Source organism: Lolium rigidum, chromosome 5 (genome assembly GCF_022539505.1).
Source record: "Lolium rigidum isolate FL_2022 chromosome 5, APGP_CSIRO_Lrig_0.1, whole genome shotgun sequence".
NCBI classification, from domain to species: Eukaryota; Viridiplantae; Streptophyta; class Magnoliopsida; order Poales; family Poaceae; genus Lolium; species Lolium rigidum.
In genome coordinates this window covers 83,128,461-83,139,618 of record NC_061512.1, presented here as the reverse complement: position 1 = coordinate 83,139,618, position 11,158 = coordinate 83,128,461, and the positions used below count along the sequence as shown (strand labels likewise).

The window sequence follows — 11,158 nt, the reverse complement described above, 5'->3', positions numbered from 1 at the left end:
GGAGCTGTAGGTAGGCTACCTATTTGCAACAATAATAAGCTCTAGCGCTGACCGTATAATAACCAATGATACTCACGCAAGACGATAAATGTGGCAATGCAACTATATGGATGAACAGGTTGCAATGCACTCGATAGACACTAGCAAAGCTCAACGGAATAGGCACAAGATTGCTCAACTACGGGTGCAGAAAAGTAAACTAGGCCTTCACTTGATTTTACTAGCACTTCACGTTTTCTTTTCACTCTTTTTGTTTTATTTTTATTTGTAGAATACACGCAGCAATGTAGCTCTTTTTTGCTTCTTTTCTATTTATTTTTTGATTTGATGGCTCTTCTCCTTGTAACACGGCCAACAGAAGTTGCAAAGCACCGAAAACCTAATGAGCAGCCTGTCGAGCGGTAAAAATAGTCTCTTTTGGAAAAATTCCTAGTCACTAATATCGAAAGGCTGTGTCTATGGTTGGGAACAAGCAAACTGTACGCTATGTGGACTCGGAGCAACAAAAACTGAAAACTAGGTGATAGCGAAAACACAAACCCTAGCCAATCTACTAGATGAAAGAAAAAGATACGCAAAAATAAACTACGAACAACAACTAAAACTCGAAATTGATGCAATCTAAGGCTATGGCAAAACCCTAACCCTAATATTTTTGGATTTTTCTGGATAGGAAAACACTCACAACTCAACTATGGGGTGGATTGTAGATGGCTTACCGAGGAAACACTAAAATCTGATACCAAGATGATAAGGGGTTGCCTGATCTTCTCAGTAAGCGAGGTCGATGGTGATGAACACACGATGAACATAGCGGAGATACACGATAATGAAGTGGATGATAACTTGTATGACGCTGACGAGTCTCTCGATTGGTCCCTGTCGCCAATGCAACAGCTCTCAACCCTGCTAGATATTCACAACTCCACACACTTGCGCACGTAGCCGCCGACCAGGAAGCGGTAAATTGCAATCTTCTAATCGCCAATGGAACAACATATCACACAAACTTTCAGTAGCAAAATACCAGATCGATGTGAATTGGTGTATATATTCAATAGAGTTGCAAACCAATCAACTATGAAGTAGGGTTTATCTTAAACGTGGTCGAAAGTTGTTTTGGGGGCGTCCTGGGCACTTATATAGGGGTTCAAGACGACAAGGAGTCGAAAATAACGATTACAAACCGACCCGGATCGGGATCTGGTCGAGACTGACTCGGACTCGGCTGGCGTAGGGGCCGGTGGGACTGGGCCAGGGGCCGAGCGGGCCGGCAGAAATCGGGCGTGGCGTTGGGCTGCCACCGGGCCAAGGGCTAGAACCCCATGAACCCACCCGGTGTGCACCGGTGTGTGGTCCGGTCTGTGCCGGGCCATCCGACGCAGGGGCTGGTGGCGCCGGGCGTAGCGCCGGGCTGCCCAGACGTGGCGCTGGCCTTGACGTCTTGTTCTCCCTCCTTCGCGCATGTCTCCCGCTCCTCCCTCGCGCGTCCATGGGATGTCCTCACGTCCAACACCATGTCCATCTGCTCCTCTCCTCCTCGTGCGATGCTTGCTCCTTCTTCATACCTGATCATACATAAATAAAAGGACTTAGGCAGTATAAAGTCCTCATCGATCAAAGTATCATTTAAGAGCGAATTCACATGTTGTTTAAGTAGCTTCGCACGAGCTCTTGTCATAGGTCCAATCCTAACTTCATTGGACTTGACCTTCACAACAACATCATCATCATCTTGCAATGACGGAGGTAGTAGTTCGGTAGGGAGTCCTCATCAAGGCTTGTAGTCGTACTGCTCTCCTCCACCAATATTTTAAGTAGGACTTACTATCTATCTCTTCCTTTTTTCGATAATACATTATGAAAAGGCATATAACACTACTAGAAAAACAGCTAGCCCCAACATTGCTTGCAGTAGTGCACAATGCTAGTGTTGCGCATGTGCGCCACTGCTGTGAGATTTACCAGTGGTGCACTAGGAAAAGGTATGCGCCATTTTAGGCCTAGTTGACCCACTCCCACACACATACCAGTGGCGCACCACACCTACGTGCGCGACTGCTATACCAGCCGTGGAGGGAACAACTGAACCCGTTCGCCGCTGCACCGTCGCCTGGGTATCTTTCGGCCATATGGTGCGGGGTGCGTGGAGGAAGAAGATGGGAGAGGTGCTTGCGTTTTCGGCGGTGGTGCGTGGAGGAAGAAGAAGGGGAAAGAGAGGGGGATATATAGGAATGCGACTCTGGCGATTAATGGCGCATAGAAGCCGAGGAGACGGCGGTGGACCGCCGTGTGTCAACTCGCCGGCTGCGTGCCATTACTCCGCCGCGTGTCTACTGGACTACCGCTCCGGCGAGTAATGGCGCGTAGAAGCCAAGGAGGTGACGATGGACCGCACCATGTGCGGCTGACCGAACGGGGCCACTGGCAGGGCGGGTTTCTTCGCGCATCTTCTCGACATTTCACGTCCTTTTCTCTCCATCCGACGCTCGCCCCGGGTAACTGGGATCAGCCTAAGATCGCCGGATGAAAAAATGGCTCAATCTAGCGAATTTTGGGTTCCTGGGGCCGCAGCTGGGAGATGTTGGGGGGCTGAGTGGAGATGCTCTAATCTTTGCTTTGGATGTTTGAACCTGTGAATATCCAAACATTTTGCATGTCCTGATCTTGATTTGTCATATGTTCGTGGCAAACGACATGAAAATATGATTCAACTTTTGATGATTCCTTTTATAGCTTGAGGTCGATCGAGAATTAAGTTAGTTCTAGATCAACTTCAAAATCATAAGATTTGCGTTGAGGTTTGTGCACATTAAAATTATACATAGGTGTACAAGTACAATTACACGTGGTATGCATTTGCACATTTTTTTCCAATTACACTTGAATCGCACATGAAATTGGGTGATCTATGATATTCATGATTTTGTTCGCCTATTTTTTATTTTTTATTTTTTATTTTGTTGAACTTGTGCGGCTATGTGTATCTTAGTTATGCAGAGAACTGGTGTAAGCTTTGAATTGTATCTTCACGACACTGACTTATGAGTAGTAAAGCCCCCTTTTATAAATAGGTGAATTTTCGGTTGTGATATTGCCTTGGATGTTAAAACTTATACACTACATGGTAAAGGCTTAAAAGTCTATTGCCGGCGCACTAGAGCCCGCCGGTGGTTACATGCCGGTGGTAGCACGCGTTATCCCCGGCGCACCTCTCTAGTGCGCCGGCGGTAAATTATACAAGAAAACAAAAAAAAATCAAATCTAGATCTAGCTCTACCTCGTGAATCATGGTTGTGTCTCTGTGCCGGTGTAGGAGGTGCAGGAGGAGGTCGGAAGATCCCGAGGTCTTGGTCTCATCGCCGCGCCGGTGTAGGAGGAGGAGTTGGAGGAGGAGTAGGAGGCCGGAGGAGGTGGAGGAGGCCGGAGGTGGTGGAGGAAGCCGGAGGTGGTAGAGGAGGCCGGAGGTGGTGGAGGAGGCCGGATGACGTCGTGGCCGTTGGTGCAGGAGGATGCCATGCGGATGAATAGGTCGTCGGAGCAGCTCGAGGAGTCCGTCGGTGTAGAATAGGAGGAGGAGGAGGTTGACGGAGCAGCAGCCGGAGGAGCCCATCGGTATAGAAGAGGAGTAGGAGGAGGAGGAGGAAAAGAGAAGGAAGAGGGGAAAGTGAGGACCGCGGACTGGTCTACAGTATATATAGCATAGGTTAAAGCCGGCGCACCAAATATGGTGGTGCACCGGCAATAATTTTTGACCTAAAAAAAGTCCTGTTTCTGTTTTGAATTTACTTGAATCCAATTTTTGTGTCGTTGAAGTCAGATAGAAAATTTCGCGTAGATATATTTTGATATAAAATAGTTTTTCATTGGAGGTCGTATGCAACCAGAAATCCCGATTTATCGAAACATGATGCTATTTTACATAATATATCAAAATTCATGTTTTCAAATTTTCGCTAAAACTAGATGACATAATACATGGGCATTTCAAAGGATTTTATTTTTTGAATTTTCTATCATTTCCTTTGATTTTTTCGAAAACTGAACAGGCGATCCACGAGGGGGGGTGTGGGGAGGAAAAATCGCAGCTCCCCTTACCGCCGGCACACCACCATGTTGGTGCGCTGGCTTGGACCTGCTTCACCCTTATCCCCAGCACACTAAATTTTTTATGCGCGGGCGGTATTTGGTCATCACCGGCGCACCCGAAACATGGTGCGCCGGTAGTATTTAGCACCGGCGGGCACCTTTTTTGGTGCGCCGGCAATAATGTTTGTGGCTATAGGCCTTTTTCTAGTAGTGATAATTTTGTGCCGCACTCTGAATGGCCAAACATTTTCCATGTCCAGATCTTGATTTGTCTTGTGTTCGTGGTAAACCACATGAAAGTGTGATTCAAATTTTGATTATTCCGTTTATAGTTTCATGTTAATCGAGAATTAAGTTCGTTTTAGGTCAACTCCGTAACAATTAGATTTTTGTCGATATCCGTTCACATTGAAATTACACATAGATATGCAATTACATGTGGGTATGCAATTGCACATCATCTTTTCAATTACACATGAACTGAGCATGAAATTGGGTGACCGAGATTAAGTTAGTTCTAGATAGATCGAGTACTAGTTAGCGTCATTTGATTATTAATAGAAAAAGGTGAGGTTTATTGTGTAAAACACGAGGGCCTTTGAATCGGTGAGATAAATAGTTCACTCAAATGCCCGAGCTCTTGGACAAGGGCACCCCACGTTAAGGATGGATATAGGGAAAGACCGTAGCTCCGTAAAGATCTTGGACATGGGAGTCGGCATGAGAGCAACATACGGAAAGACAATAGATGTGTGATCGAAAGGCCGCAACTATTTTAGATTAATAATGCGTTGGCTAGGTCTTGGACTTAAGAGCTATTGACTCTGATATCACATACTGAATTAATGAGTCGGCTAGTTCATTTAAAAGTCCAAACTGTTAAAAAAGGGACGGCAATACATTTATTTCAACAAGGACGATACATTTTGTAAAATATTGATGTTGAATTGCATTTTCGGTCTAATGGTGGACATATTTGCTTATTGCTAGAGCATGAATGAATGAGTAAGAAAGAAGTAATACCCCACTATTATTGATTAATAAATAACACTCTAGCCATTTTTACATGTTAAAAACTATCACTAATACACCTCTAACTCCGCAATGTCACTTTCTTATAGTACATATCACCTCCTTCTACTAGATCTCATGCGTGTATGAATATGACATGCCCTCATTCCACACCAGACAAGGGCAAATTATTTGATTCTTCACCTCAACTTCTTCTTTGCCCCATTCAAGCATCTTGCTTACAAAGTCTACCAAAATCTAGTAATCCGTGCAGATCTTTTGCCATAATGGTAAGTAACTTGTTTTCGTCGAAAGAGACACTTGCAAGTAACTTCACATTCTCTACAGTGATCTGATCACCATAAAACATGAGGTGCAAGATTGGACATTTGCTCTAAAGATATTTGATTTTCAGTGTTGTTTCATTTGCGAGGAAAGCGATCTGTGACCACTTTAGCGGTGCTCATGCGTAATGTTGATTCACATAGCTTCTTTTGCGGGAACCCTGGTAGTACTACTCAAGATGCTTTGAGTAAAGTTTACAAGATTTTGAGCGCGAGAATTCGCAAAAAAGAAAAAGATTTTGAGCGAGAGATAACAAGTCGTGTTCCTCCTACAGCTCGTACTGCATCCGACGCCAGAGATCTCAATTTGTACGAGCTCGGTGGCAGCTGATCCAACGAAATACGGCGCTTCCATTCACATGGTCAGATTGGACACCACAAGGTGGAAACCTTTCCGCGGTAGATAATCTCAACCGTCCGTTGCTCAATCTGACGGCTGCGGAAGCGCCGATGGAGGCACACGGACGTGCTCCATCCGTGGTCTCTGCAGAGAGGATCCAGGCCGATTCCGTCTTCGTGGGGCGCATCCACCCCCTTCTTTGTCTAACCTCTCTCCCTCTCTCCTCCGAGTCTCTCTCTTCACCTTCCCCGAAGCCGCCATTCCCAAGATTAGCATTTCAGCGCCGGAGCTCGACCCCCGAGAACCCACCGAACGCGAGCTCCACTCTGCTCCGCTCCTAGTCACAGCTTCGAGATCCGGACTGGCATTTTTCCAGGTAAGCGTCGTTGCTCTGGAGTAACTTGTATGCTCTCAAATCCGGCTCCTCTTTCGTTCTTCACGGCTGCGCTCGAATTAGTCGCCAAATTTGCTGCTGCAGTGGAGCTCGTGGAGGCTCCTGCGGAATGTGGCCTCCCAGGAGGACCACGGTTGCCGGATCTGGAAGCCAGTTTCCTCTGCTCATGGAACGCAATTTTTTATTTTTGTTTCCCTCCCCCTCTCGAAATTTGGCAGATTTAGCTGCATCCATTCGCGCAAATATATATTTCTTTCCGTTCTGGGTTGTGTTGGTTGCGTCTTATGTTCCGGGAGAATTCAGCTGAAATGAGGAGTAAAAATGGCTTCTTGCTGGAAATCTGGCCCTCTTCCCCCAAGACGTTTGCTTCCAGCGTTCTTGATTTGAGCTGCCTATGTTCCCCGGTTGTGATAGGAACGCTTCTGATTGCATCTGTACCTTTCTTCTTGGACTCTTGCTTATCAGCTGCCTTTGGATTTTTCCTTTCCTTTACGAATTTATTTATCAGCAGTTTCGGAGATGTAACTATTGCCATGTCTCGATCACTAACTCTGGATCTCATCATCTTTGCAGGGTGGTCACTGCCCAAAATATAATAATCATTTTTTTTTTTGGTTGAGTCTCCGAGCTGCGGAGGCTTTCCATCCTAGACGACCGCTTGGTAAAAGGCACAAGTGTAGTTGTATCACCTGCCTGCCTTCCATGGCTTTGCCTGATGTGAGCTAGATAAGCCGGCATACTGTCTGTCTGTCTGTCTGTTGAATCTGTCTACTTGGAGGGTGATGGGGTCGTCTGGTTGCAGCTCTGAGATAGTCGAGTCCAACGAAGAATTGGACAAAGCGCCTGTTTGTGGCTCCAGCTTGCTGCATGTTAGAGTGAAACCTGAGGACAAAGATGGAAGGTGCCGTGGTTACGCTGTGGAAGATGAGCTCGACCAGCTTCTTAAGGCAATTGATAGCAGGACATACCGTCGAGCCCTTAGTCCTGGTCAGGCCGGTGCGGATTCGTTTCCTGAAGAATGCTCAAAGGAAAACATCTAGGTCAGCTTCATCTCAAACTGCTGGCATCGGGATATGCTCTAAGCCTGTTAATATGAAGCAGGCGCTGAGAAGGCTTTGCATTTCCCAGGCATCAGAAATGGCTGCGATGAAGAGGTTGTCCATGTCGCCTGGGTCATCCAGTTCATCAGAAGCTGGAACTATCCAAAGGCTTTATGCCTCATTGATGGTCCAGAGCAGCGATGGAAGCCTTGTGCATGATGATGACAAGATGAACTTGATTGAAATATCACTCACCCCAGAAAATATCAGTAAGAATTCATCCAGAGGAACAAGTGACTATAGTGAAGACTGTGATTTCGAGACAGCTGATGGAAGTGCAGTCACCTCCATGCATTCTGCGTCTTCTACCTCAGCTGATATACGGAAGGTCAGAATTCAAGATGTTATCAGTGGTGACACTAGAGAAAGCGAGAGCTCTGTTGTGCAAAATGGAAAATTGGGTGGAAAAGTTTCTGCAGATACTGATGATACTTCTCCCAGACTCCCTATATTGAGCAAACCCATCACAACATCCCGGCTTGTGAAGCCAGCTTTTCGATGCAAAGCCAGCAGCAAGAGTAAAATGAAAGAAGAACAATCTTCACTTGGTAATTCCTCCAATAGTACTAAATTCTGCTCTTCAAAGGAGTCCATTTCCCTTGCATCAACCAGCTGCTCGTCGGCATCCAGTGTTACAAATCCTACCAGCTGTGTGGAACAGGAGACAAATCCAGGCCCAGAAGAATCTGATGAGAGATCGTCTGAATGGTTGAGAACAGAGGAAAAAGGCGAGTGCTCCCAACATTCGAAGAGCAGTGTTAGTGAGTATGGATGTAGCACTAGTATCAGTGATGAGAGTCAATTTGGCTTGTGCAACTATAACAACAGGCCCCATATGGCGAAGGATCTCCGTTGGATAACCATTCGCCAGTTGGCATTGCAACAGGGATCCTTAGGACTTGATAATTTCAAGCTTCTGAAGAGGCTTGGATGTGGGGACATTGGGACTGTGTATCTTGCGGAGTTGGTTGATTCGGATTGCTTGTTTGCCTTGAAGGTTATGGATATTGAGTACCTGATTAGTAGAAAGAAGATGCTGCGAGCACAGGCTGAGAGAGAGATACTTGAAATGCTTGATCATCCTTTCCTTCCCACTCTTTATGCCCATTTTACCACAGACAATCTCTCATGCTTGGTCATGGAGTACTGTCCAGGTGGTGATTTGCATGTTCTTCGTCAAAGACAGCCTGGTAGAAACTTTCCAGAGCCATCTGCGAGGTACATGTCATTGAGTACTTAGAGCTTACTAACATATCGATATTTAATACTCTGGAAATGTACATGATTAGTGTATTTCCTTTCATTACTTCAATCAATGAGTTAGCAAATCTAAACTTTGACTAGTGCTTACAAGTTCAAATGTTCTGCCAATGCACCACCTTATGTTGTCTTAAGTTTACAAAAGCAGTTCTTGATGTTCCAAAATTTTACTTTGTTACTATGCATGCTAAAAGTTTGAAAACAAAGATCTCTTTGTAGTTACAGCGTAAACGCATGTTGATGTTCTTCTGAATAAAAGCTGTTTTAGTCTCAATATACCTGATAACCTGAATGGTCTTAAATGTACCATTACTCCACCATAACATCCTTTACTAGTTTGTTGTTTTCGTCAATCTTATGTGACCAGCTTTGCTTTTTTCGGTGCCAAGGATCATATCATGTGTTAGATTCCCATGAAATGTTACCTACTCACGTGCTACATCTCTTATTCTTACCTTCTATTATCACTTCATCTATGATTGTACATACTTGTGTGCCACTCTCAAGATAAGTAATAATTAGTAATGCATCTGTTCTGTACTAATAAAATCATTGGCTTTCAGGTTTTATGTTGCAGAAGTTCTCCTTGCGCTGGAATATCTTCACATGCTGGGAGTCATATACCGTGATCTTAAGCCAGAGAATATCCTAGTCCGTGATGATGGTCACATCATGCTATCAGACTTCGATCTCTCTCTGAGGTGCTCTGTTAGTGCCGTGCTCCTCCGATCATCGTCTGTAGCAGCAAATCACCAACCAAAGAAACATGCAGGACCTTGTGCTGAGAGCAACTGCATGAATTCGTCATGCCTCCAGCCCACCTCTTGTGCCCAAACGTCTTGCTTCAGGCCACGTCCCTCGATACCTAAGCCACGGAAGCCTAAATCTTCCTTGAAGAGACTGCCTCAACTTGTTGTAGAGCCTACAGAAGCACGCTCCAATTCCTTTGTTGGCACACATGAGTATCTCGCACCAGAAATCATCAAAGGGGATGGCCACGGGAGTGCTGTTGACTGGTGGACTTTCGGTGTCTTCCTTTATGAACTTCTATACGGTAAGACACCCTTCAGAGGTCCTGGAAATGACGAAACATTGGCAAATGTTGTTTCCCAGAATCTCCGGTTCCCCGATAACCCAGTTGTCAGCAGCAATGCCAGAGATCTCATCAGAGGGTTGCTAGTCAAGGAGCCAGAGAACAGACTGGGAACGTTGAGAGGAGCAGCCGAAATCAAGCAACACCCTTTCTTTGAAGGCTTGAATTGGGCCTTGATACGATCTGCTGCCCCGCCAGAGACACGACCTTGCGACGTTGTGACTCTTGCGACAGTACGGAAGAAGAAAGAAGGCAAATGCCTAGACTTCAGTAATGCCGAGGAGGTGGAATTTGAAGTTTTCTAGTGAGGTCTTGGTACAGTTTAGTAGAATTTCCGCCGTTAGTCTACAAATTTTCTATTGAGTAGCCAAAGGCTGGGGGTGTACATGTACATTCTTGTATGTTCATTGTTCAGTTACTACTATGTTCCTGTTAATAGATCACACAATCAAAAGGAACGATCAGAGCCCATCACATCATTGTTGCTGCATAAGGTAAGGGTTGATCTGCTTCTGTTGTGCAGTCAAACACTGACGGAGCATGTTAGTCTGCTGCTTTGCTGTTTTGTGCTAACGGCAAAAGAGAAAAAATATTACTTCTCAAAAGTGGAAGAAAGTATGAAAGCACCGCAGTTTCATCTTCAAGATAAAAAAGCTTAGGAAACCAGGCTGAGAACTGTAGTAAACCAATTTAACAAAAACAGCTTACTTTGTGAAAGTTCTTGCAAAGATCTCAGGTTCTTTCGTGCAGAAACTGATTTTCGAGTGAAGAGAAAAACCTTAACGACGACCAGAAAACAATAAAATTATCTGCATTCCCTGCAGTGTGTATGTTTGTCTGTTCCTCCCTAGGATCCCATCTTCCAAGGCATCATCTCATCTTCCAAGGCATCATCTCCGCATGGACCCCATCATCAGATGCTTGTGCGCCAACCACATGTGGTGTTGGATCCAGAAACTTTCAGATGTAAACAAGGGGGGCTGGACACATGAACTTCAGTTAGTTAATTCCTGAAGTTCGCATTTCCAGCAGAACTGGGAATACGATGTGATTCTGAAATTTCAACTCGTTCCACATCCTTGGTGAGGTTTACATTGCAACTAACCGCCATGAACGGTCGGAAGAGCCCCAATGGCATGACAAGGACGCTGTCTTGTGGCTTTGGAAGCTATAATTTTCTGTAGGCATGACCGACACTGCCATGATTAGCGTAACAACTAACCATACAGTAATCGAAACGGCAACTGCATTCTTTGACAAGATATGTCAGATCTAGGGGGCACATAGGGTTGGCGGCAAGGTTCCCTACTTCTTAGTATATCTGATTAGGTGTTTCGTCTCAATCGATCCGATGCATGTTTAACCAAGTAAATCATCCTCCTCTATTATTTGCAAATGATGGTAGCTTCAGCTTCTTTTATTGTATATATGTCTCATAGTGAGAGAAAAGCGAAATTTACTACCACTGTACACCCTTACTAAGTGATCAACTCAGCTCGAAGGCAGATCTGAAAGTTGAAAGGCCTC

General features: G+C 45.2%; 1 pseudogene; it reads left to right on the top strand.

The window, feature by feature from the left end:
- The first annotated feature begins 5,975 nt into the window (after positions 1 to 5,975).
- On the top strand, positions 5,976 to 10,139 carry LOC124653453 (annotated as a pseudogene).
- The last annotated feature ends 1,019 nt before the right edge of the window (positions 10,140 to 11,158 follow it).